The following is a 23174-nucleotide window of genomic DNA, read 5'->3' as shown; positions in this document are numbered from 1 at the left end:
CTCTTTGTGACCCCATGGACTGTAGCCTTCCAGGACCCTCTGTCCAGGGGATCTTCCCAACTGGGAAGAGGACTGAACAGGGAGACACAGGGACTGAACCTGTGTCTCCTACATTGCAGGTGGATACTTTACTATTGAGCCACCTGGGAGGAGCTGACACCTCTGACCAAGAGGCTGAGGGGATCCCCCCAGCCCCCTTCAAGCTTTCTGAAGAGTGAGGCCTTCACAGTGAGGATGAGCCAGGGCTTCAAGCAAGGATCATCCAGATAAGCCATCCTCTAATACCTGACTCACAGAAAGTGTGTGAGATGACCAACGTTTATTATTTTGAGCAGCTTTAGAGAAAACAATTGCTGTTGTGAATGGTGGCCACCAGGTGGCACATGGATTCCAAGGATGGAAAGGCAAAAAAAAAAAAAAAAAACAGCTGCCAACATTATAAAGAGATCAGGGCTCTGAGTTCATTTATAAATTTACTCCAAGCCTAATAAAGATGTCATCAGGTTTTTCTTTTCTACAGCTAGACAAATTGATTATAAGGTTCATTTGGAAGTACAGCAGGCAAATATGGGGGGGGGCGGTATTAAAAAGAAGGAGAAGGGGGCTAAAAACAGATATTAAAAACAATATAAAACAATGTGCTGTGGATGCATCAATTACATACACAGATCAATCCAGAAATAGAAACAATTGCTTATGGAAACTTATACATGCATGTAATACTTTTTTAATTCAGAAAGAAACTTTAGGGAAGTTTTTAATTTAGTGCTATTGGATCAACTAGATGAACAAGCAAACAAAAAGCCTGAGTCCGTTCCTCACACAGAATACCAGCTTAAATTCAAAGTGTATCAATGACCTAAGTGGAAAAATACAATCTCATAAATAATAAAACACTAGTGAGTCTCCTAATGACCTGAGATGTGAGAGTGGGGTATATTTGCCAAACGGCTTATCAAAATTCAGAGGTGATGAAACAGCATTTTGTTAAATGACCAAGCAAAAATGAAAACCTTTCACAGGTTCAAAACATAAACCCACCATGGGCAAACTAAAAACTACAGATGACAAAATGGAAAAAGAAATATTTACAACTAGAATTACAAAGGGTTCAGTTCAGTTCAGTTGCTCAGTCGTGTCTGACTCTGCGACCCCATGAATCGCAGCATGCCAGGCCTCCCTGTTCATCACCATCTCCCGGAGTTCACTCAGACTCACGTCCATCGAGTCAGTGATGCCATTCAGCCATCTCATCCTCGGTCGTCCCCTTCTCCTCCTGCCCCCAATCCCTCCCAGCATCAGAGTCTTTTCCAATGAGTCAACTCTTCACACAAGGTGGCCAGAGTACTGGAGTTTCAGCTTTAGCATCATTCCTTCCAGAATGGACTGATTGGATCTCCCTGCAGTCCAAGAGACTCTCAACAGTCTTCTCCAACACCACAGTTCAAAAGCATCAATTTTTCGGCACTCAGCCTTCTTCACAGTCCAACTCTCACATCCATACATGACCACTGGAAAAACCATAGCCTTGACTAGACGGACCTTAGTCGGCAAAGTAATATCTCTGCTTTTGAATATGCTATCTAGGTTGGTCATAACTTTTCTTCCAAGGAGCAAGCGTCTTTTCATTTCATGGCTGCAGTCACCATCTGCAGTGATTTTGGAGCCCAAAAAAATAAAGTCTGACGCTGTTTCCACTGTTTCCCCATCTATTTCCCATGAAGTGATGGGACCAGATGCCATGATCTTCGTTTTCTGAATGTTGAGCTTTAAGCCAATTTTTTCACTCTCCACTTTCACTTTCATCAAGAGGCTTTTTAGTTCCTCTTCACTTTCTGCCATAAGGGTGGTGTTATCTGCATATCTGAGGTTATTTATATTTCTCCCGGTAATCTTGATTCCAGCTTGTGCTTCTTCCAGCGCAGCGTTTCTCATGATGTACTCTGCATATAAGTTAAATAAGCAGGGTGACAATATACAGCCTTGATGTCCTCCTTTTCCTATTTAGAACCAGTCTGTTGTTCCATGTCCAGTTCTAACTGTTGCTTCCTGACCTGTATACAGATTTCTCAAGAGGCAGGTCAGGTGGTCTGGTATTCCCATCTCTTTCAGAATTTTCCACAGTTTATTGTGATCCACACAGTCAAAGGCTTTGACATAGTCAATAAAGCAGAAATAGATGTTTTTTTCTGGAACTCTCTTGCTTTTTCCATGATCCAGCAGATGTTGGCAATTTGATCTCTGGTTCCTCTGCCCTTTCTAAAACCAGCTTGAACATCAGGAAGTTCACAGTTCACGTATTGCTGAAGCCTGGCTTGGAGAATTTTGAGCATTACTTTACTAGCATGTGAGATGAATGCAATTGTGCGTTAGTTTGAACATTCTTTGGCATTGCCTTTCTTTAGGATTGGAATGAAAACTGACCTTTTCCAGTCCTGTGGCCACTGCTGAGTTTTCCCAATTTGCTGGCATATTGAGTGCAGCACTTTCACAGCACCATCTTTCAGGATTTGAAACATCTCAACTGGAATTCTATCACCTCCACTAGCTTTGTTCGTAATGATGCTTTGTAAGGCCCACTTGACTTCACATTCCAGGATATCTGGCTCTAGATGAGTGATCACACCATCGTGATTATCTGGGTCGTGAAGATCTTTTTTGTACAGTTCTTCTGTGTATTCTTGCCACTTCTTCTTAATATCTTCTGCTTCTGTTAGGTTCATACCATTTCTGTCCTTTATTGAGCCCATCTTTGCATGAAATATTCCCTTGGTATCTCTAATTTTCTTGAAGAGATCTCTAGTCTTTCCCATTCTGTTCTTTTCCTCTATTTCTTTGCGCTGATCACTGAAGAAGGCTTCCTGATAAGGGCGATAAAAGTGAAAGAAGTGTCTTTTATTCTTCATAACAAGTCAGGGTCCAGTAAGGATAGTGAAGCCACACCAGTTACTTGAACAGGGAGAATTGAACATATGGACTATAATATAAGGAATTGCCAACTTGGCACAGAGTTGTTATCTAGATAACTGCAAGGGTAAAAAGAGATCCCTAAGGCAGTGGTTCTTAAACCTTAGCCAAACTGTCTGGAAGACTTGTTAAAAGGCAGACTGCAGAAGACAACCACAGAGTCTGATGGATCTGGTATGGGGGCAGAATGATGTGTTTCTAACAAGTTCCCAGCAGATACTGATGCTGCTGCTCTGGGGACTGCACTCTGAGGACCACAACTCTAAGACAGCATAGAAGTAGCAACTGCAGGAAGCAGGGACCACACCTAGAGCTGGGGGAACAGAGATGCGAAGAAAGGGCACCAGCCAACTGGCGCTGATGTTTCTGATGAAACTAGTTTTTCAAGTGTTGCTGTTGTTGCTGTTATTGTTTAGTCGCTCAGTCGTATCCACTCTTTGCAACTCTATGGACTGTAACCCACCAGGCTCCTCTGTCCATGGCACTGGCCAGGCAAGAATACCTGAGTGGGTTGCCATTTCCTTCTCCAGGGGATCTTCTCGACCCAGGGATCCAATCTGGGTCTCCTGCATTGGCAGGAGGATTCCTTACCACGGAGGCACCAGGGAAGCCCTTTGCAAGTGTTAGAAAACTACAAATTGGATTCAGGCAATGCGGTTGCTGCCCCCCCCCACCTCCACCAGAGTGAAGAAGTGTTGCTGAGGTAACACTTGCAAGAACAGCAGGCAAGTCCCTTCTGCATAAGGTGACCAACCACCCCAGAAAGAGGTTCCCAGGAAGCATAACTTTCATTGCTAAAACTGGGGACACCAAGAGCAAACCAGGACGACTTAATCACCTTACTTCTATAATCTCCTAGCAAACCCCATTGCCAGGGTCTAACATAGAACCATCTGACAAAACAGAAATGTGGTTTCCCTAGACTTCCCTTGTGGTCCAGTGGTTAGGAATCTGCTTGCCAATGCAGGTGACACTGGTTTGATCCCTGGTCCAGGAAGATTCTACATGCAGTGGGGCAACTAAGCCCATGTACCGCAGCTACCAAGCCTGCACTCTAGGGCTTTCCAGTTGCAACAAGAGAATAGCTCCGCTTGCTGCAACTAGGGAAAGTCTGCTTGAAGCAACGAAGACCAAGGGTGGCCAAAAATAAAATAAATTCTGAATAAATGAAATGTGGTTTCCCAGCTCAGCATCACAAAGCAGAGCATAGGAGGGTGGGCTGGGAGTTCAGAGACAATAACCTCATAATTGATATTGACTCTTCATGATCTTCCCAGTCTTTTACAATCTATCCTCAGGGTTGCTATCAAGAGAAACTTTATAAATAGGTATGACTGATCATTTCAGACTCTTGCCAATATGTTTTCAATAGCTGCCTATGATGTTGTGATATTAAGAAAGATATATATTTGGTCTTCATCCCCTTTCCTGACTCAGAGTCTCTGAAACCCTTGGATTTCCTAAGTGATAAGAGCAATAAAAGTGAAAGGAGGGGGCTTCCCTGGTGGTCCAGTGGCTGAGAATCCACTTTCAATGCAGGAGATATACATCAATCCCTGGTCCAGAAAGATCCCACATGCCACACGGCAACTAAGCCCATGTGCCACAATTACTGAGCCAGCTCACCACAACTACAGAAGCCTGTGTGCCTACAGGCTGTGCTCTGCCCCAAGAGAAGCCACAGAAGAAGCCCCTGTACCACAAAGAGGATCCCATGCTCGCCACAACTAGAGAAAGCCCGTGTGCAGCAATGAAGATCCAGCGCAGCCAAACATAAATAAATAAATCTTTTTTTAAAGTGAGTGTCTTTTATTCTTCATAACAAGCCCCTTTCAACCACACCTGAGTTCAAGGTGATGAAGTGGCTGCGGGAAAGCTGAGGAGGAGGGCTGGTTGCTAGGAAACCAATCCTGTGATTAGAGGGTTGGAACTCAGCCTTCCAACCCCCACCCCACCCGTCACCTCCAGGGAAGGAAGAGAGGCTGGACACTGATCACCAAAGGCCAATGATTTAACCAACTGTAGCTGTGTAACGAAGCCTCCATGATAAACTCTAAGAGGTCCTGAGAGCGTTCTGCAGGTGCAGGGGGGAGGCGGGTTGTGCGCGGCACAGCTGCAGAGGGCATGCCTGCTCTGCATCCTTCTCCCATATCTTGCCCTGTCCATCTCCTCCATTCAATCACTCTGGAGTTGGATCTTTTTATAATAAACCAACAATCTAGTAAGTATCTGTTTTCCTGAATTCTGTGAGCTGTTTTAGCAAATCATTGAACCTGCGGAGGGGGCATCGTGGGAATCCCCAATTTGTAGCCAACTTGTACTGAGGTTGCAGGTAACCTGAAGACCCACTAGTTGCAATAGGTATCTGAGAGTTTGGGGTTAGACTCGTGGGACAGAGTCCTTAAATCGTGGGATCTCAGGCCAACTCCAGGTAGATGGTATCAGAACTGAATTGAATTCTAAGACATCCAGTTGGTGTCCGCAGAGAAGTGGCTGCTGCTGCTGCTGCTGCTAAGTCGCTTCAGTCGTGTCCGACTCCGTGCGACCCCATAGATGGCAACCCGGCAGGCTCCTCTGTCCCTGGGATTCTCCAGGCAAGAATACTGGAGTGGGTTGCCATTTCCTTCTCCAATGCATGCATGCATGCTAAGTCACTTCAGTCGTGTCCGACTCTGTGCAACCCTATGGACAGCAGCCCACCAAGCTCTTCTGTCCACGGGATTCTCTAGGCAAGAATACTGGAGTGGGTTGCCATTTCCTTCTCCACCGGAGAAGTGGAGAACTTTTTTAAAATACATTTATTTGGCTTCATCAGGTCTTAGTTGTGGTGTGCAGGATCAGTAGCCCCACGGCATATGGGATCTTAGTTCCCTGACAAGGGATTAAACCCGAGTCCCTTGCATTGGAAGGGACTGAACCACTGGAAGTCCCCGATTGGAGAATTTCTTGGTGTGGGAAAAACCTCCATGCATTTGGTGACCAGTATGGAAAGTTGAGTGGTGAGTAGACGAAGAAAAAGTCTGTTCCTTTTCACTGACTACCAGCCAATAGGGGTAAAATTCCTACTTTTTATTATAGCATAAAGGGCTCTTCAAAGTTAACTTCAGTTACAGCCTGAGTCTCATCTCTTTCCTGAACTTTATGTTCCAGAAATATAGAAATCTTTGAGTTTCCTAAAGCAAATCATGTTCTCAAGTTGCTATGCTTTGAACATACTATTGCCTTTTCTATTGAAAAGCTCTGTGGCTCAGATGGAAAGAATCTGCCTGCAAGGCAGGCGACCCGGGTTCGATCGCCTAGAGAAGGGAATGGCTACCCACTCCAGTATTCTTGCCTAGAGAATACCATGGACAGAGGAGACTGGCGGGCTATAGTCCAAGGGGTCACAAAGAGTCGGATACGACTGAGTGACTAACACTTTCATCTGCTGAAAAGCACGTAAATCTCTTTTTTAGAGAAAAACAGATCAGAATATGTGCCTCCCCTTTAAGAATGGAAGTTAGTTTTGATCCATAATGTGTTATTTGAAGGAAAAAAATGATGTCGAGGCAAATGTGTTCTTGAATTCCACAGTATTTACTGTTCTCCAGCTTTTAACACCCAGGGAGAAAAAAGATAAGAACACTCCCAGTGCTAATGAAACTTGTTAGTTTTTCTTTCCTGTTAAAGATATTTATACTTGAATTCTTCTTAAGGTTTGATATATTTTTAGATGAAATCCATAAATGAAAAGCAATGGTTACTTTAAAAGTTAGAGATGGTTTATATAGTCATATCAGACAATTTAAAAATTTGGTAATAATTTACTAAGCTTGTTCTTAAATTTGAAAGTTATTAAGATCCTTATGTGGTTATGTGGTTGAGAGTGAGTTTGTTTTTTTCCCTCTCACTTTCTACTGCAATTATTATCTTTTTAATCAAGTGATTTATGACCAGTCTTATTTGGTTTTTCTCCAGCATAAATTCCCCTGTGAAGAAAGACTTCCAAGGCAAACTCTGGGCTTTTTATAGGATTCTGCTGGATTCAATAACTTCCTCCAGGAAGTTAGTCAGAAAGTCATGTCTGACTCTGTGACCTCATGGACTGTAGCCTGCCAGGCTCCTCTGTCCATGGAATTCTCCAGGCACTGTGGATGGTGACTACAGCCATGAATTTAAAAGATGTTTGCTCCTTGGAAGGAAAGCTATAACAAACCTAGACAGCATATTAAAAAGCAGAGACACCACTTTACCAACAAAAGTCCGTATAGTCAAAGCTATGGTTTTTCCAGTAGTCATGTACGGATGTGAAAGTTGGACCATAAAGAAGGCTGAGCACTGAAGAACTGATGCTTTCAAATTATGGTGCTGGAGAAGATTCTAGAGAGTCCCTTGGACAGCAAGGAGATCAAACCAGTCAGTCCTAAAGGAAATCAACTCTGAATACTCACTGGAAGGACTGATGCTGAAGCTGAAGCTCCAATATTTTGGCCACCTGATGCAAAGAGCTGACCCACTGGAAAAAACCCGGATGCTGGGAAATATGGAAGGCAGGAGAAGAGGACAGCAGAGAACGAGATAGTTAGATGGCATCAATGATTCAATGGACATGAGTTTGAGCAAACTCTGGGAGATAGTGGAGGACAGAAGAGCCTGGAGTGCTGCAGTCTCTGGTGTCGAACAGTCAGACACAACTTAGCAACTTAACAACAACAACAACAAGGGAATTGGATTACAACTCTTTGCACGACCGTCTTTCCACTATTTGGATCCTCCTTTTAGGCCGTAACTGTGGGTGTTGGTCTTCAGACTCCACATTTTGGGCACAGTATCTTTCCTAGTGTGGACAACCATCAAATGACCACTGAGTGAATGTGACAGCACTTTTGATAAAAAACCAAATTCCAATACAGCCCCAATGATGATTATTTAACTTTAGGCAAGTTTTTTTCTTTTTTTTAATTTTAGGCCGCACCACTGACCTGGATGCAGGATCTTCACTTCCTAACCAGGGATCTAACCTGTGCCTCCTGCAGTGGAAGGGCAGAGTCTCAACCATGGGCCATCAGGGAAGTCCCTAATCTTGGGCAAGTTTATGGTTGCCTGGCTCTCTGCTGACTCACAGAGTTCAGTGGGCAGGAGTGAGCGCTCTGGAATCAGATTGCTCGGTTTGGCAGTTGCCCAGTTCTGCAGACTTGGACAAATGATTGAACTGCCCAGGGCCTGCCGGCCTTACATACAGAATATGGATGGTGATGATGGTTCCTACCTTCTCTGTCCCAGTGAGGATTAAATGAAGTGGTGCATGTTTCCTTCAGAGCACAGTGCTTGAGACTTTAGACAAAGTGTAAATGTTCGCTGTTAGAGTTATGGAAATACGGTCTATGGTACTCACTTCACGATGTTTTCTTTAATAGTTTTAATTTATTTATTGATTGGCTGTGCTGGGACTTCATTGCTGCTTGGGTTTTTCTCTAGTTGGGGAGAACAGGAGCTACTCTCTTGTTTTGGAGCATGGGCTCCAAGGGGCTTCCCAGGCGTGCTAGTGGTAAAGAACTCATCTGCTAAAGCAGGAGAAGAAAGAGAGGTGGGTTTGATCACTGGGTCAAGAAGATCTCCCGGAGGAGGGCATAATGACCCACTCCAGAACTGTTATTCTTGCCTGGAGAATCCCATGGACAGAGAAGCCTGGTGGGCTACAGGCACAACTGAAGTGACTTAGCATGCATACCTGGGCTCCAGGGCACACGGGCTTCAGTAGTTGAATCTCCTGGGTTCTAGAGTACAGACTCAATGGTTGCTCTGAGGCATGTGGGACCTTCCTGGATGAGGGATCAAACCCATGTCCCCTGCATTGGCAGGCAGATTCTTTATCACTGAGCCACCAGGAAAGCCCCATAGTGTTGTGTTTTAAGAACTAAAAGGAGTGATGTATTCAGTGATTGACACTAATCTGCATAAAGGGAGCACTCCTGCTTGTCTCTTTTACTTGTTCTGAGGCAGTTTTGTCTCCTTTCAATGCACCCAGATGAGCAGCTAGCTCTGCTACTTCTTGTTTATCACCCAGGGGGGGAAAAATGTTATTCTCCAAAAGAAGGACTGCTGGCTTATGCCAGGAAAGCTAACAGAGTGGAGTTCAAGGGCAGCATTGAGGACTGGTGAGAGCCAAGGTAGATGCTAGCTTGCCAGGGCTACCATAACAGAGTACCACAAACCAGATAGCTTAAACAACTGAAACTGATTTTCTCACAGTTCTGTAAGTCCAGCATGAAAGTGCCAGAAGGGCTGGTTTCTCTCAAGGCCTCTCTCCTCGGCTTGCAGACGGCCGCCTTCTCCCTGTGTTCTCACATGACCTTTTCTCTGAGTGTACATGCCCTTGGTGTCGTTTCCTCTTCTAACAAGGACACCAGTCCTATGGGGTTAGGGCTCCACCCTTTCAACTTCATTTAAGCTCAATTATCTCTAAACTCAGTCATACTTGGGCATCAGGGCTTCAGTGTACGGATTTGAAAAGGGGAGGGCATGTTTCAATCCAGAACAATGTGCCAAGGCTGGAGGTGAGCAGGGAGCAGAACCAGATCACAAAGGGCCTTGGGAGGCCTGTTTGGGAGTTTCTTCTTGACCCACCTACCTGTGAAGGTCCCCGGGGAATTGGCTCCATGCAGAGTCCCCTTTCTGTCCTTTACCTTTCAGGCAGGACTAAGCACAGCTCAACAGTGCATTTTTCAAGGTTGCCTGGAATCCTAATTCCTTGGTAGCATAGTGGTTAGGATCCCAGGCTTTCATTGCTATGCCCCAAGTTCAATCTCCCTGGTTGGGGAAACAGAGATCCCAAAAGTTGCATAGCACAGCTCGGCCAGAAGAAAAAAAGTTGCCCAGGTAAGAGCAGACGCAGTGGGAATCACTAAAGAGAAGCTGACTGGAGAGCAAACACACCTGGGAGAGAGTATGCAAGTTAGATGCAAATGACAGCACACACACATACCCCAGTTAGGCTTCTTTCTTTGGGTCAGTGGTCCAAGGCTTTTGAAAAAGAGTCTAAACCTGAACAGAGCAGTCCATAAATTCCTATGTCCACCAAATCTGAATGCCCATTGACCAGGGATTGTTCTAGGCCCTGGGGCTGTTGCAGAGTTTAGGATCTAGACCTGCACTGTCCAATAAAATATTCTCAATATGAAGCACTTAAAACATGGCTAGTCTGAATTGAGATGTGCTGAAGTATAAAATGGGGCTTTCCGGGGGGCTCAGAGCTAAAGAATCTACCTGCCAATGCAGGCGATGCAAAAGACATGGGTTTGCTGTAGAGTAGAAACTACCACAACATTATAAAGAAACTATACTCAAAAAAAAAAAAAAATTACACACACACACACACACAAAAGGAATGCAGCCCTGTGACACTTTGATATTACAGTGAGAGTGATTTTAGGCTTCCAACCTCCAGAATTGTAAAACAGTAAATTTGTGTTGTTAGAGGCCACTAAGTTTGTGATTGTAGGGAAAGAGCAAATTAGCCAAGATGGCTTAGTAAGGCTCTCTTGCCCCTCGGCCTCTTGCTCTTGCCCCACATTTTGTAAATAATGATCATGTCACAGCTGAGATTATTTAAAGCACTGCACATGTGTATCACGAGGTACTCACTTGACCAAGGGCTACTTTTGGTCTGTGGGGCTATATAAGCCCTTGCAGGTATGTGCCTTTATGTTATGGCTGCTGTTACAGCTGCTGCATAAGCTAGGAGAGAAGGTTATGTTATGGCTGTTGCCCGGAAAGAATAAACATGTCTGCAGTTTCTACGTCTCCTCAAGTTTTCTTCCAGCTTGCTCTCTCATGCCTGGCCTACCCTGGGTTCAGCAAACCGTGTGAGAAGTGAGACAGTGATAATTTGTTACAGGAGCTGTAGGAAACTCCCATGCCTGCCGGATATTTCTTTCCTTCTTCCTTCTTTCCTTTCTTTTTTCTGGGTATTTCTTTGAGTCACATTCCTCACTAGCTGAGAGAGCCACTTCCTTCTAAGGTGTAGTAGGGCAAGTTCTGGCTGGGTCTTCAATAGCCCCAGAGGGTCTATTCAAACCTTTCCTCTGTACTAAAGTTGATAAGCAAGGAGACTGGGGAAACTAGGTGGAGTTCTGATAAAGAGGACTGGTGTGCGCATGCTCAGTCGCTCAGTCGTGTCCGACTCTCTGCGATTCCCAGGCTCCTCTGTCCATGAAATTTTCCAGGCAGGAATACTGGAGTGGGTTGCCATTTCCTTCTCCAGGGGATCTTCTCAACCCAGGAATCAAACCCAAGTTTCCTGCATTTCCTACATTGCAGGATTCTTTACTGCTGAGCCACCTGGGAAGCCCGAGGACTGGCATATTTGTCTGCAATGGTCATCAGCATAGATGGAAAGACATCAGATGTCTTTCTATAATTAGGACAAGTACCCAAAAACTGGATAGTTGTTCAACATGCTGAGTCTTTTAAATGAGATAAATCATCTCATTTAACTCTGAAAACAACCCTATGATTTAGATAACTATCAGTATCTCATTTTTTAATAAAACATTTTAACAAAATATTGATATTTATTTTGCTGTAACAGGTCTTAGTTGTGGCATTTGGGATCTCCAGTTTTCGTTGCGATATGTAGGATCTTTTTTAGCTGATCTAACCCAGACCCCCTGCACTGGGATGGTGGAGTCTTAGCCACTGGACTACCAAGGAAGTCCCTAGCATCCCATTTTAAACCTAAGGAAACAAAGTCTGAGAGGTTGAGTAATTTGCCCACAATGACTAAGACAGAAAAACATAAGCCTAGAGCTAAACTTAGGCTTACATATTGCTGAGAACCACCCTTTACTGATGCGAGAGACGAACAGGGTGGATCCATAAATTTCCTTCATTCATCTCACAGGTAGCTGGGTCCCTGTGTTCAGCATTCAGGGTAGAGTGATGAACAACTCAGGCCAGGCTCTTGCAGCATGGAAGTCACATTCTACCAGAAGGACACCAGCAACTGAGAAGTCAGCCCACTATGATGAAAGTGATGATGAGAGGTGAGAGGAAGAGAGAGGTGAGAGGAAGTGGACAGGGTGGGGAGGAGACTTTCTGAAGCAATATGTGGTTCTGAACTTGAAAACCCACTGCCCTCCGAAGAGTGTCATAACCAAATTCATCATGTTCCCTATCTTTTCTTTCCCTTGGTAATTCCCCCAACACAAGCTCCTCTTGTCCTCTCAGGTTCTCTCATCTCCATCATTCTCTGTGCTGTCCTCTGCTCTACCTGCTCCTGCCTCCCTCCATCCTTCCCAAATTCTGCTACTGCAACCCCTGTAAGTCTTTCACTCGATGTTCCCTTGGACTCTTACCTTAACTAACACCAGATCCTTCTCCAGAGATTATGCCCACAATCTTTACTGAAGGCGCTTCATCCACCCACTCGCCAAACACTTCAAGGTCTGGAGGAGGAGAGGGGAGTAACAAATGAACCCAAATCCCAGTGACTCGCATAAAGGTAGAGACTCCCTCATGCGCCATGTCCAACCTGGGTGGCCCAAGTTCTCCACATGCTCCTTCCTTCACCCAGACTGATGGAGCAGTGTCTAAAACACCACCGATCTCCTGGCTGAGGGAAAAAAGATGTGAACAGCCATGAGCTGGCTCTTGGAGTTTCAGCTCAAAAGAGATATACATCGATGCGTTATTTCATTGGCTAAAGCAGGTCATGTGGCCAAGCTTGATATCAAATGTCTTTAGACTCTGCTATCCCTTAGCAACTCAGTGCTGTTTCCAGATATTATTAATCTTTCCCCACACTCTTTTTTTAAATCTTGTTGTTGTTGTTCATTAGCTAAGTCATGTCCGACTCTTTGTGACCGCATGGACTGCAGCTTGCCAGGCTTTCCTGTCCTTCATTATCTCCCGGAGCTTGCTCAAATTCATGTCCACTGAGTCAGTGATGCCATCCAACCATCTTGTCCTCTGTCATCCCCTTCTCTTCCTGCCTTCAATCTTTCCCGGCATCAGGGTCTTTTTCAATGAGTCGGCTCTTTGCATCAGGTACCCAAAGTATGTATTGACACTTCAGCATCAGTCTTTCCAACTCTCACATCCATACATGACTGCTGGAAAAACCATAGCTTTGACTATATGGACCTTTGTTGGCAAAGTAATGTCTGCTTTTTAATATGCTGTCTAGGTTCATCCAGGTTTTTTTTAATCTATTTATTTTTGGCTGTGCTGGGTCTTCGTCATTGTGCATAGGTTTTCTCTAGTTGTGGCAAGCAGGGGCTACTCTTTTTTTTAATAATTTTAATTATTTGTTTGCTTTTGGCTATGCTGGGTATGTGTTGCTCCTCAAGCTTTCTCTAGTTGTGGTGAGCAGGGGCTACTCTTTAGCTGAGGTGGGCAGGCTTATTGCAGTGGCTTCCCTTGCTGCAGTACACGTGCTCCAGAGCGTGCAGGCTCAGGAGTTATGGGGCACAGGGTTAGTCGCCCTGTAGCATGTGGGAGCTTCCCAGACCAGGGATCAGGCCCACGTCCCCTGCACTGCCAGATGGATTCTTCACCACTGGATATCAGGGAAGCCCCTCCTTCTCCGTGCTCTTAAAAAAAGTTCTTTCTTCCCCTTGACAGACCTCCTAGAATAACAGCTAGATCCTCTTCTCTCTTCTCTTCTGACTCCTTAGTCTCCCTAGAAATCTGAGTCACACTTAGCTCCTCCCACTCTCTCATTCCATATCAGACCCTTTAGAATGTTCCAGAGGTTCAAAATCTGTCAGTTCTCTCTTTCCCCACTGAATCTACCCTCTTCCAAATCACCATCATCTCTCACCTGTACTACTGAGTTGCCCTAAAAATTCATTCAAGTTTTTCCATAAGATGTTGTTGAACACAACAGCAACATTTCAGATCTTGCTCTACAGTTCATTCATGACCTAATTGTTGCTCCCCAGCCTAATACTTCTGTAGATTCCCATGTCCTTCAGGAAGAGTCTAAAATCCTTGTTGTTTGTTTTGTTCAGTTGCTAAGTCATGTCTGACTCTTTGCAATCCCATGTAAACCCCATATTACTGCAAGCCCTACGTTCCATTCCATAGGTTGTCTTTTCCAGGTTTTGCTTGCTTGTTTATTTACAATTTCCTTTGCTGTGCAAAAGTTTCTAAGTTTGATTAGGTCTCATTTGTTTGTTTTTATTTGGACCATAAAGAAGCCTAAGTGATGAAGAATTGATGCTTTTGAACTGTGATGTTAGAGAAGACTCTTGAAAGTCCCTTGGACTGCAAGGAGATCAAACCAGTCAACCCTAGAGGAAATTGATCCTGAATATTCACTGGAAGGCAAATACTTTGGCCACCTGATGCGAAGAGCCGACTCATTGGAAAAGACCCTGATGCTGGTAAAGATTGAAGGCAAGATGAGAAGGGGACAACAGAGAATGAGATGGTTGGATGGCACGACCGACTCAATGGACATAAGCTCGAGCAAACTCTGGGAGATGGTGAAGGACAGGGAAGCCTGGCATGCTGCAGTCCATGAGGTTGCAGAGTCAGACACGACTGAGCAACTGAACAACAACAACAATATGTCAGAGAATGTTTTGCATATACTTTCTTCTAGGAGCTCTATGGTGTCACATCTTAGGTTTAAGTTTTTAAGCCATTTGGTGAAACACTCTGTGAGCGCTTGCTCTCCCAGATCTGGAGCTGGATGAAGGCAGACACTGCCACGTGCCCAACACATCGACCATGCTCAGGAAATATTTTTCCAATGATAGAATGAATTTGTCATACATGAAGTCAGAGGAAGGGAAATAGTAAAGGTGAACTAGATGCGATTATATATGACTGAATCAGCTTCCCAAGATAATCAAGAGAGGCAGAGGAGGGCTGGGACGCTTGCACCGCCTCTGATTCACTTAGTCCTGAACTCATCGGACACCATTCCCTTCCTGCATTTCCCCCTGTATTTCTAGACCTCAGAAAATGCCTTCCTCACCCACACTTATTCAGAGAATCTGGTTTCAAGCCTGAGAGAGTGTTCCCGTCCCTCGTCCCCCTCCCTAGCTCCTGCTGTTCTCACCTCTCCCCCAGTTCTCCTTCTCTGCACATCCCACAGGTCCTCTAAGCCAAGTCATCTGCAGAGGCTGAAGCATCCCATCCCCAAGATGCTGCCCGTCCTCAGCTTCATTCCTGAGCAGAAGGGCCCTGGAAAAAGAAACACTCTGCATGAGTGAGACACATCCCAGGCCTGGGAAGAAGTCTGTCTGCCAAACTAGGCCGTGCAATGGGTGTGATGGGAACAGCTTGGTGTTTGGGGGTTTTGTTTATTTATTTGGTTAGCTTTTGCTTTTTCTTTCCTTTTTTTGTTTGTTGTTGTTGTTTGTTTTTTGGAATAGCCTGACAAGGCCCCTGTATCAAATCACAGTTTCTTCCCTCGAGGCCAAGATGGTGCCTGAAATCACAGCGTCAGAGACGCTAGGACTAGCCTTCTGGGACAGTCATAACAAAGTACCACAGGCTGGGTGGATTAAACAATAGAAATTCACTTCTCATAGTTCCAGAGACAAATGCCCAAGATAGGGGGAGGGCAGGTGTGGCCTCTTCTGAGCCTCTCTCCTTGGCTTGTAGATGACTGCCTTCTTTCCTTTGTGGACACACATCCCTGATGTTTCTTTGTGTGTTCAAATTTCCTCTTCATGTAAGGACACCAATCATGATTGAATTAGGACCCATCTAATGGCCTCATTTTCACCTAATCACCTCTTTATAGGTCCTATGTCCAAATAAAGTCATTTCAAGGTATTGAGGATTAGGGCTTCAACACATGATTTGGGGTGGGGATGGGAGGGAGACAGTTCAGCCCATAAGAGACATTCCTTGGTTTTAGGATATTAACAGTCTTTCAGGGACTTCCCAGTTGGCCCAGTGGTTAAGAATCACCTGCCGATGCAGGGAATCTGGGTTTGATCCCTGGTCCAGAAAGATTCCACGTGCCACAAGGCAACTGTGGAGCCCGTGCACCACAACTATTGAGTTTGAGCTCTAGAGCCTGAGAGCCACAGCTACTGAGCCCACATGCTGCAACTGCTGAGCCCCAGGCATGAGGAGCCCCGATCACAACGAAGAGTAGCCCCCTCTTGCCACAATTAGAGAAAGCCCACACGCAGCAACGAAGACCCAGTGCAGCCAAAAATAAACTAATTTAAAAAAACAGATCTTCAGTGTTCTCTGAATAAAAGCAGTAATGATTAGATTAATGAGTAATTGAATTTGCTGTCTGTGAATGCTAGGGACAGGGTATAATTAATTTAAAAATGAATAGGGTACAATTAATTGTATGTAAACTAGCACTCTAATTCAATGAGAGCGGGGGAGACATTTTCTCTTGGTTGGGCCAGTCTTGAAGGAGAGAGAGTGTGCCTTAAGTATATCCTTGCTGCTGCTGCTAAGTCACTTCAGTCGTGTCCGACTCTGTGTGACCTCATTGACGGCAGCCCACCAGGCTCCCCGATCCCTGGGATTCTCCAGGGAAGAAAACTGGAGTGAGTTGCCATTTCCTTCTCCAATGCATGAAAGTGAAAAGTGTTTGACTCTTAGCGACCCCATGGACCGCAGCCGACCAGGCTCCTCCGTCCATGGTATTTTCCAGGCAAGAGTACTGGAGTGGGGTGCCATGGCCTTCTCTGAAGTATATCCTTACAGCCCCAGAAACAAATGAATCTAGAGAAGTAAAGATAGCTCTAGACTCGGTGCTTTTTCTGGGGTTATCAGCATAAAGCTAGGATGTTAAAGGGCCATTTTCAGAGAAGAAAAATCCTGGGACTCAATCAGAGTGAAAGGAAAGACCACAGTTCTTGATATAAAATTCTAGAACCTGACAGCAAACCCTTGATTGGTACGTTTTTAAATCCCTCCCTCTGAAAAACACGATGGGAATATACGTTTGTCTCTGCCTTTATGATGAGTAAAGCAAGAGAAAAATTTCCCCTGAGAATTCGTAACAGTAAGTCCATATTCCTGTGTGTTTAAAGTCTAAATTTGTACTATCTATGTAGCCTGAAAGACCTCCAGACAAAATTTTAGAGTGGTCCCAAGTTGGCTATATCAACCCTGACTATTCATTAGAAGAACTGATGCTGAAGCTGAAGCTCCAGTACTTTAGCCACCTGATGGGAAGAGCCAGTTCACTGGAAAAGGCCCTGATGCTGGTGTCACGCGAGTGTATGTTCCTCGATTCTTTGTCTCGTCACAACAAAGATTTGGAGTGACGGACATTAAAGCCCCCTCGGCATGTCACAGCTCTCAGGTCTGGGACAGACTCGTGTTATAGCTCTCAGGTCTCAAACAGACCGTGTTATAGCTCTTAGACAAATCAGTGTTACAGCCCAGTGTTACAGCTCTATTTTATTTAGAAGATAGCAGGAAAATCCATCTTCAAGGCGTGAGGGCACGTTGATCCAAAGACGCGAAGAGAAGAGTGCCCCAGCGCGCGGGAGAGAGAGAAAGCTAGCTTTGGCTCCTCTTTTTATACATGTTTCTCTCCCTGTGCCTGTCCTATGTAAATTGGGTCCGCCAGGAGTGTTGTTTGTTTTACCTGAGGTCCTCACTCTGGTCCTCGGACCTTCCTTTGTTTTATTTTCGTGGGCTTTTCCCTGCCTTGTCTTTTAGCCACCGCCATTTTGGACTCCTTTTCCTTATTCTACCTACCTAACACTGGGAAAGATTGAAGGTGGGAGGAGAAGGGGATGATAGAGGATGAGATGGCTGGGTGGCATCACCGACTCAGTGGACATGGGTTTGAGCAAACTCCAGGAGATGGTGAAGGATAGGGAAGCCTGACGTGCTGAAGTCCATGCAGTCTCAAAGAGTCAACTCAACTGAGGGGTTGAATAACAACCCACAGCTACATGGCAGAAGTAGACACTAACTCTACCCAGGGAAATGCTAAACCCAGGCTTTAAAGAATTTCCACAGAAAATCCCAAGGAACATGAGTTCCACAAACCTAACAAGCAGAAGTGACAAACCTCAGAGTCAGGCTCAGAGCTGGTATGAATATTAAATTATAAGGTATTGAATACAAAATAGATTAATGTTTTAAGAAATCAAAGATGGTATTTTGAAAATACTGAAGGAAAAAACAGACTATCAAGACTGGCAAGGAAGATTTGAACAAGGGAAACTAGAAATTACATATGTGAACATTTAAAAACCCAGTGGACAAGTGAAATAAATTATATCACCATTGAAAGGAGAAGAAACTAGAACACATATATACTTGAAGAAATTACACAGGGTGCAGCATAGGGAGAAAAAATGATGGATATTATGAACAATGGGTTAAGAAATATGGAACAGAGTAGGAAGGTCCAACATACATCTAACTTGTGGTTAAAAAAAAAAAAAGATAGGGGCTTCTCTGGTGGTTCCCTGGTAGTAAAGAGTCTGCCTGCCAATGTGGGAGACATGGGTTCGATCCCTGGTAGGGGAAGATCCCACATGCTGTGCCACAACCACTGAGCCTGTGCTCTAGAATCTGGGAGCCACAGCTACTGAAGACCATACACCTTAGAGGCTGTGCCTCTCAACAAGAGAAGCCACTGCGATGAGAACCCTGTGCATCACGAGAGAGTAGCCCCTGCCTGCTGCAACTAGAGAAAAGCCCGGGCAGCAGTGAAGACCCAGCAGAGCCAAAACAAATAAAAAGATAATAGAAGGGAGAGAAGCACATTTGATAATGTCTGGAAAATTTTCAGAATTGATAAGAAAGATTCTTTCTCAAATTCAGGAAACCCAATGAATCCCAAGCAGAATATTTAAAAAAATATATCCACAGTAGGTAATTAGTAAACCTTAGCCCACTAAAGAGAATATCATTAGAATAGCCCAAGCATTACTTTTTATTTTTCAATAGCAATAATCCAGAAGATAGTGGAATGAGATCCTCAAAGGGCTAAAATCAAATAACTGTCACACTACAACTGTATGCCCAGCAAAATATCTTTCAAGAACAAAAAGAAAATGATTGTTTAGACAAACTAAAAAGTAGGAATTAATTCCCAACATACCCTTTTCAAAAGAATTGCTAAGAGATATAGTTTGGCAGGAAGAAAACTAATCCTAGAATGAAGTTCTGGAACACAAGAAAGAATAAGAAAAGAAAAAGTAAATAAAAGCATGAGGTAAACATACCAAAAATATCAAAACTCTACCAAAAGTACACTAACAATGTCAAATTTTAGTGTTTAAAAAGGAACTAAAATCTTGAACAACTTATAAATGGAGAAGATTTTGTAGAATGCACATGATGATATTTTTAGAGTAAGCACTAAAAGAACAGACAGTAAGTGTAAAACTTTCAATATAGCATAGAGGGGAAAACGGAAATGTTGGGAGCAGACTCAATCCAAATGAATGCCAGAAGGAGAATAATAGGAAAGGCAAAACAGAAATGGATAATATGACAGGAGGAATTCTGTATCTCCCCTCTTTGGAGAATAGATAAGAGCATCTTTGTGCAAGATCAGGTGAAACATGATGTTAATAGTTGTTAAATGGAAGTCTGAATATATGTAGAAAGATACATATGGGACTTCCCTGGTGGTCCAGTGGCTAAGACTCCATGCTTCCAAAGTGGGGGGCGAGGGTTTGATCCCTGGTCAGGGAACTAAGATCCATCTGCTGCATGGCATGGCCAAAAAAAATAACCCAACATATGTATGGATGTTGAGCAGTCAAAAGGGTGGGTGAACTGCCTTCATGACTAATTGTTTCTTAGCCCAAACCCACCCTTTCACACTCCACTTTCTGGCTCTGAGGCTGCCAGCTGCCTGTTTGATTCTGCTGAGAGGGAGCACAAGAAAGACAAAAGGCTGGAAGGAGAAAGTACATGTTTCCTCCTGTTTCGCCCGCTGTTCCTGTCAGCATTACTCCAGCAGGAGTTCTCCCTGATGGCAGCAGCTGACTCCTGTCTTTTCCACATTCTCAGTCTCATTTCTCTCTCTCTGAAACACCGAAACCAGCTGTCCCCTCGTCAGAGGACTGGGTTCTGGCTCTACAGGAATATTCCTTCAACCTTCTAGATTCTAATAACCTTATTATGATTAATAACTCTATGATGTTCACATCATAGTAAACAGGGCTTTCCTGGTGGCTCAGTTGTAAAGAATCTGCCTGCCAACGCAGGAGATGCGGGTTTGATCCTTGGGTTGGGAAAATCCCCTGGAGAAGGGAATGGCAACCCGCTCCAGGATTCTTGCCTGGAGAATCCTAAGAACAAAGGAGTCTGGCTGGCTCTAGTCCACGGGGTTGAAAAAGAGTTGGATGCAACTTAGGGACTAAGCAACAACAACAATAAACAACTAGAAACCTATTCCCTTTGTTGCCTCAGTCCCAGGGGGTGAATGCCTGCATCTGTTATCTCTGACTAATACAACATCCCCATTTGGTCATCTCAACATCTATTTCACCAACTCAACCAATTCCTTATATTAAACTCTTTCTGTTAAAATAACTGGTACAGTTTCTGTTTTTCTGACCAAACCCTAGTTAATATTGTCTCCTATAGCTATATGACCAAATTTTGGCCAGAGGAATAAGAGCTGATGTAAGGTAGGTAACTTCTGGGTCTTGTCTTTAAAATGAAGCTAATTATTCCATACTTCTGCCTTCTGTCTTCTGATACAGGGGAACAGATTTAGTGACCCTAAAATGGCTTCACCCATATGAGCCAGGATGATGCCTCGAGCAAAGCAGTAAGATAGCTGGGACCTGATGACCTCTTGGGGTGGGGCCACCCCCCTACTCTGGGACATTTTGTGAAATGAATGTCTTCTGAAGCAGCCTGTTCTAGACTCTCTTTATTATACCATCGTCATTCATCCTAGTGTAAATGGCTCTAAACACCAAAAACACAGGATCCCCCAAACTTAAATAATATATTACAAATAACTCTCGACTTAGAAAAGAAAACATAGGAATTTTCTGGTGGTCCAGTAGTTACAAATTTGCCTGCCAATGCAGGGAACATGGGTTTGATCCCTGGGCCACAAAGATTTCACATGCCATGAAGCAATCAAGTCTATGCACCACAACTACTGAGCCTGAGGTCCAGCACACAAGCACCGCAACTACTGAAGCCAGCATGTCTCAGAGCTCTGCAACAAGACAAGCTGCTGCAGCCAGAAGCCCTTACACCGCAACTACAGGGTAGCCTCTGCTCTGTGCAATTAGAGAAAGCCCATACACAGCAACAAAGACTCAGTGCAGCCAAAAATAAATAACTGAAATAAATCCTATAACTGAACGGCAATAAAAGCACTACAAAAGCAATGTTTCAAGGGTAATTCATTGCTTTGAACATTTTTATCAAAAGACTGAAAACAAATGGAGGAAGCCTCAGTTTAGAACTTAAATATGAAACAACAGAGAAAAATCCAAAAAGGAAAAAGAAAATAATTTAAAGGCTGAAATTGATAGAGTGAAAAAACAGAGAAGACCAAAAAAAAAAAAAACCCTCAAAACTTGGCAATTTGAAATTCTAATAAGATAGAAAAGCTTCAGGCAAAACTGATAGCAAAAGAAAGATGCAAATAAAAACAAAATGCATAACTGAAAAGGGGGGAACTATAGATATACTTTCAAATGATAAAATAAATTTTTGAACTATATAGACCAGTGCACTTGAAAATCTTGACAAAACAGACAAATTTCCACAAGAATAGAAAACGCCAGTTCTGAAACAGGAAACTCTGAAGAGACCAACAGCCATTAAAGAAACTTTAGTTAAAAGAAGCACCAGAAAGTTTAACAGGGGAATTCTACCAAGCTTTCAAGGAAAAAGTAACACCTGCAGTATATAACTTAGTACAGGGGAAAAAAAGGAAAGATATTTATTTTATGAAGCTGGTGTCCTTGACTCCAAAATAGAATAGGGACAATTTGGGAAAAGAATATTAAAGGCCCATTTTACTTTCTAAATACAAATACAATTCCGAAATAAAATATTAGATAAGCAAATACAATAAATGTATGAAAAATAAAATATCATCGAGTAAGTCTTAATGAACAACAGAAAGCTAATAATGGAATAAAGGAGAAAAGTCCGATGGTCACATCTACGGCTTGAAAAAATCATTTGATAACGTTCAACATCTATTTATGATAAAAGCTCTCAGAAAATTAGGGATAGAAAGGAAATTCCATAATTTGATAAGGACTATCTACCAAAATCTACTACACACCACACACTTAAGATAGACCCTTAAGCTCATTTCCGATCAGAAGGAAGATATAATACAATCACCACTACTGTTTACTCCTAGGGGTCCTGGCCACTGCAATAAGTCACTATAAATATGTATATAAGGGATGAGAGGGAGGAGGACAAAATTGTCATTATTTGGATGTGATTTGGTATTCCATATGGAAACTCCAGGGGCTTCCCTGGTGGGTCAGACGGTAAACAACGCTCATGCAATGCAGGAGACATAGGAGATGTCGATCCCCAGGTGGGGAAGATCCCCTGGAGGAGGGCATGGCAACCCATTCCAGTATTCTTGCCTGGAGAATCCATGGACAGAGGAGCCTGGCGGGCTGCAGTCCGTAGGGTTGCACAGAGTCTGACATGACTGAAACGAGTAAGCACACATGCACACACAGAAACTCCAAACCATTAAAACTATCAGAAAGTCAGCAGATTGGCCAAATAAAAAATCAAACTGGAAAAATGAATAGCACTTCTCTATACTGTAAAGAAAGCTGAGCACCGAAGAATTGATGCTTTTGAACTGTGGTGTTGGAGAAGGCTCTTGAGAATCCCTTGGACTGCAAGGAGATTCAACCAGTCCATCCTAAAGGAGATCAGTCCTGGGTGTTCATTGGAAGGACTGATGCTGAAGCTGAAATCCAGTACTTTGGTGACCTGATGTGAAGAGCTGACTCATCTGAAAAGACCCTGATGCTGGGAAAGATTGAGGGCAAGAGGAGAAGGGGACGACAGAGGGTGAAATGGTTGGATGACATCACCGACTCAATGGACATGAGTTTGGGTAAACTCCGGGAGTTGGTGATGGACAGGGAGGCCTGGTCACAAAGAGTCGGACACAGCTGAGTGACTGAACTGAACTGAACTGAACTGATATGATAGTAAACAACTAGAAACTCTAACAAAAAATAAGATCCCATTCAGAATAGTAACAAAATTTAAAGGTAATCTAGGAATTCATCTGTCAATCCACA

General features: G+C 43.8%; 1 long non-coding RNA gene across 3 annotated transcripts in view; it reads right to left on the bottom strand.

Moving 5' to 3' along the window:
- Positions 1-2818: 2818 nt before the first annotated feature.
- The window catches only part of LOC120872474, a 32934-nt gene continuing 12578 nt past the window's right edge, over positions 2819-23174 (bottom strand). Inside the window, exons 2-4 of one of the 3 annotated variants that reach the window (XR_005723259.1) lie at positions 15017-15141; positions 12303-12392; positions 2819-2861 (exon numbers count right to left, since the gene is read on the bottom strand). This is a non-coding gene — a long non-coding RNA (uncharacterized LOC120872474). The other 2 variants (XR_005723258.1, XR_005723257.1) reach the window with 2 other exon arrangements.

Source organism: Oryx dammah, unplaced genomic scaffold (assembly GCF_014754425.2).
Source record: "Oryx dammah isolate SB20612 unplaced genomic scaffold, SCBI_Odam_1.1 HiC_scaffold_13, whole genome shotgun sequence".
NCBI classification, from domain to species: Eukaryota; Metazoa; Chordata; class Mammalia; order Artiodactyla; family Bovidae; genus Oryx; species Oryx dammah.
This window is presented reverse-complemented; position numbering and strand designations above follow the sequence as displayed.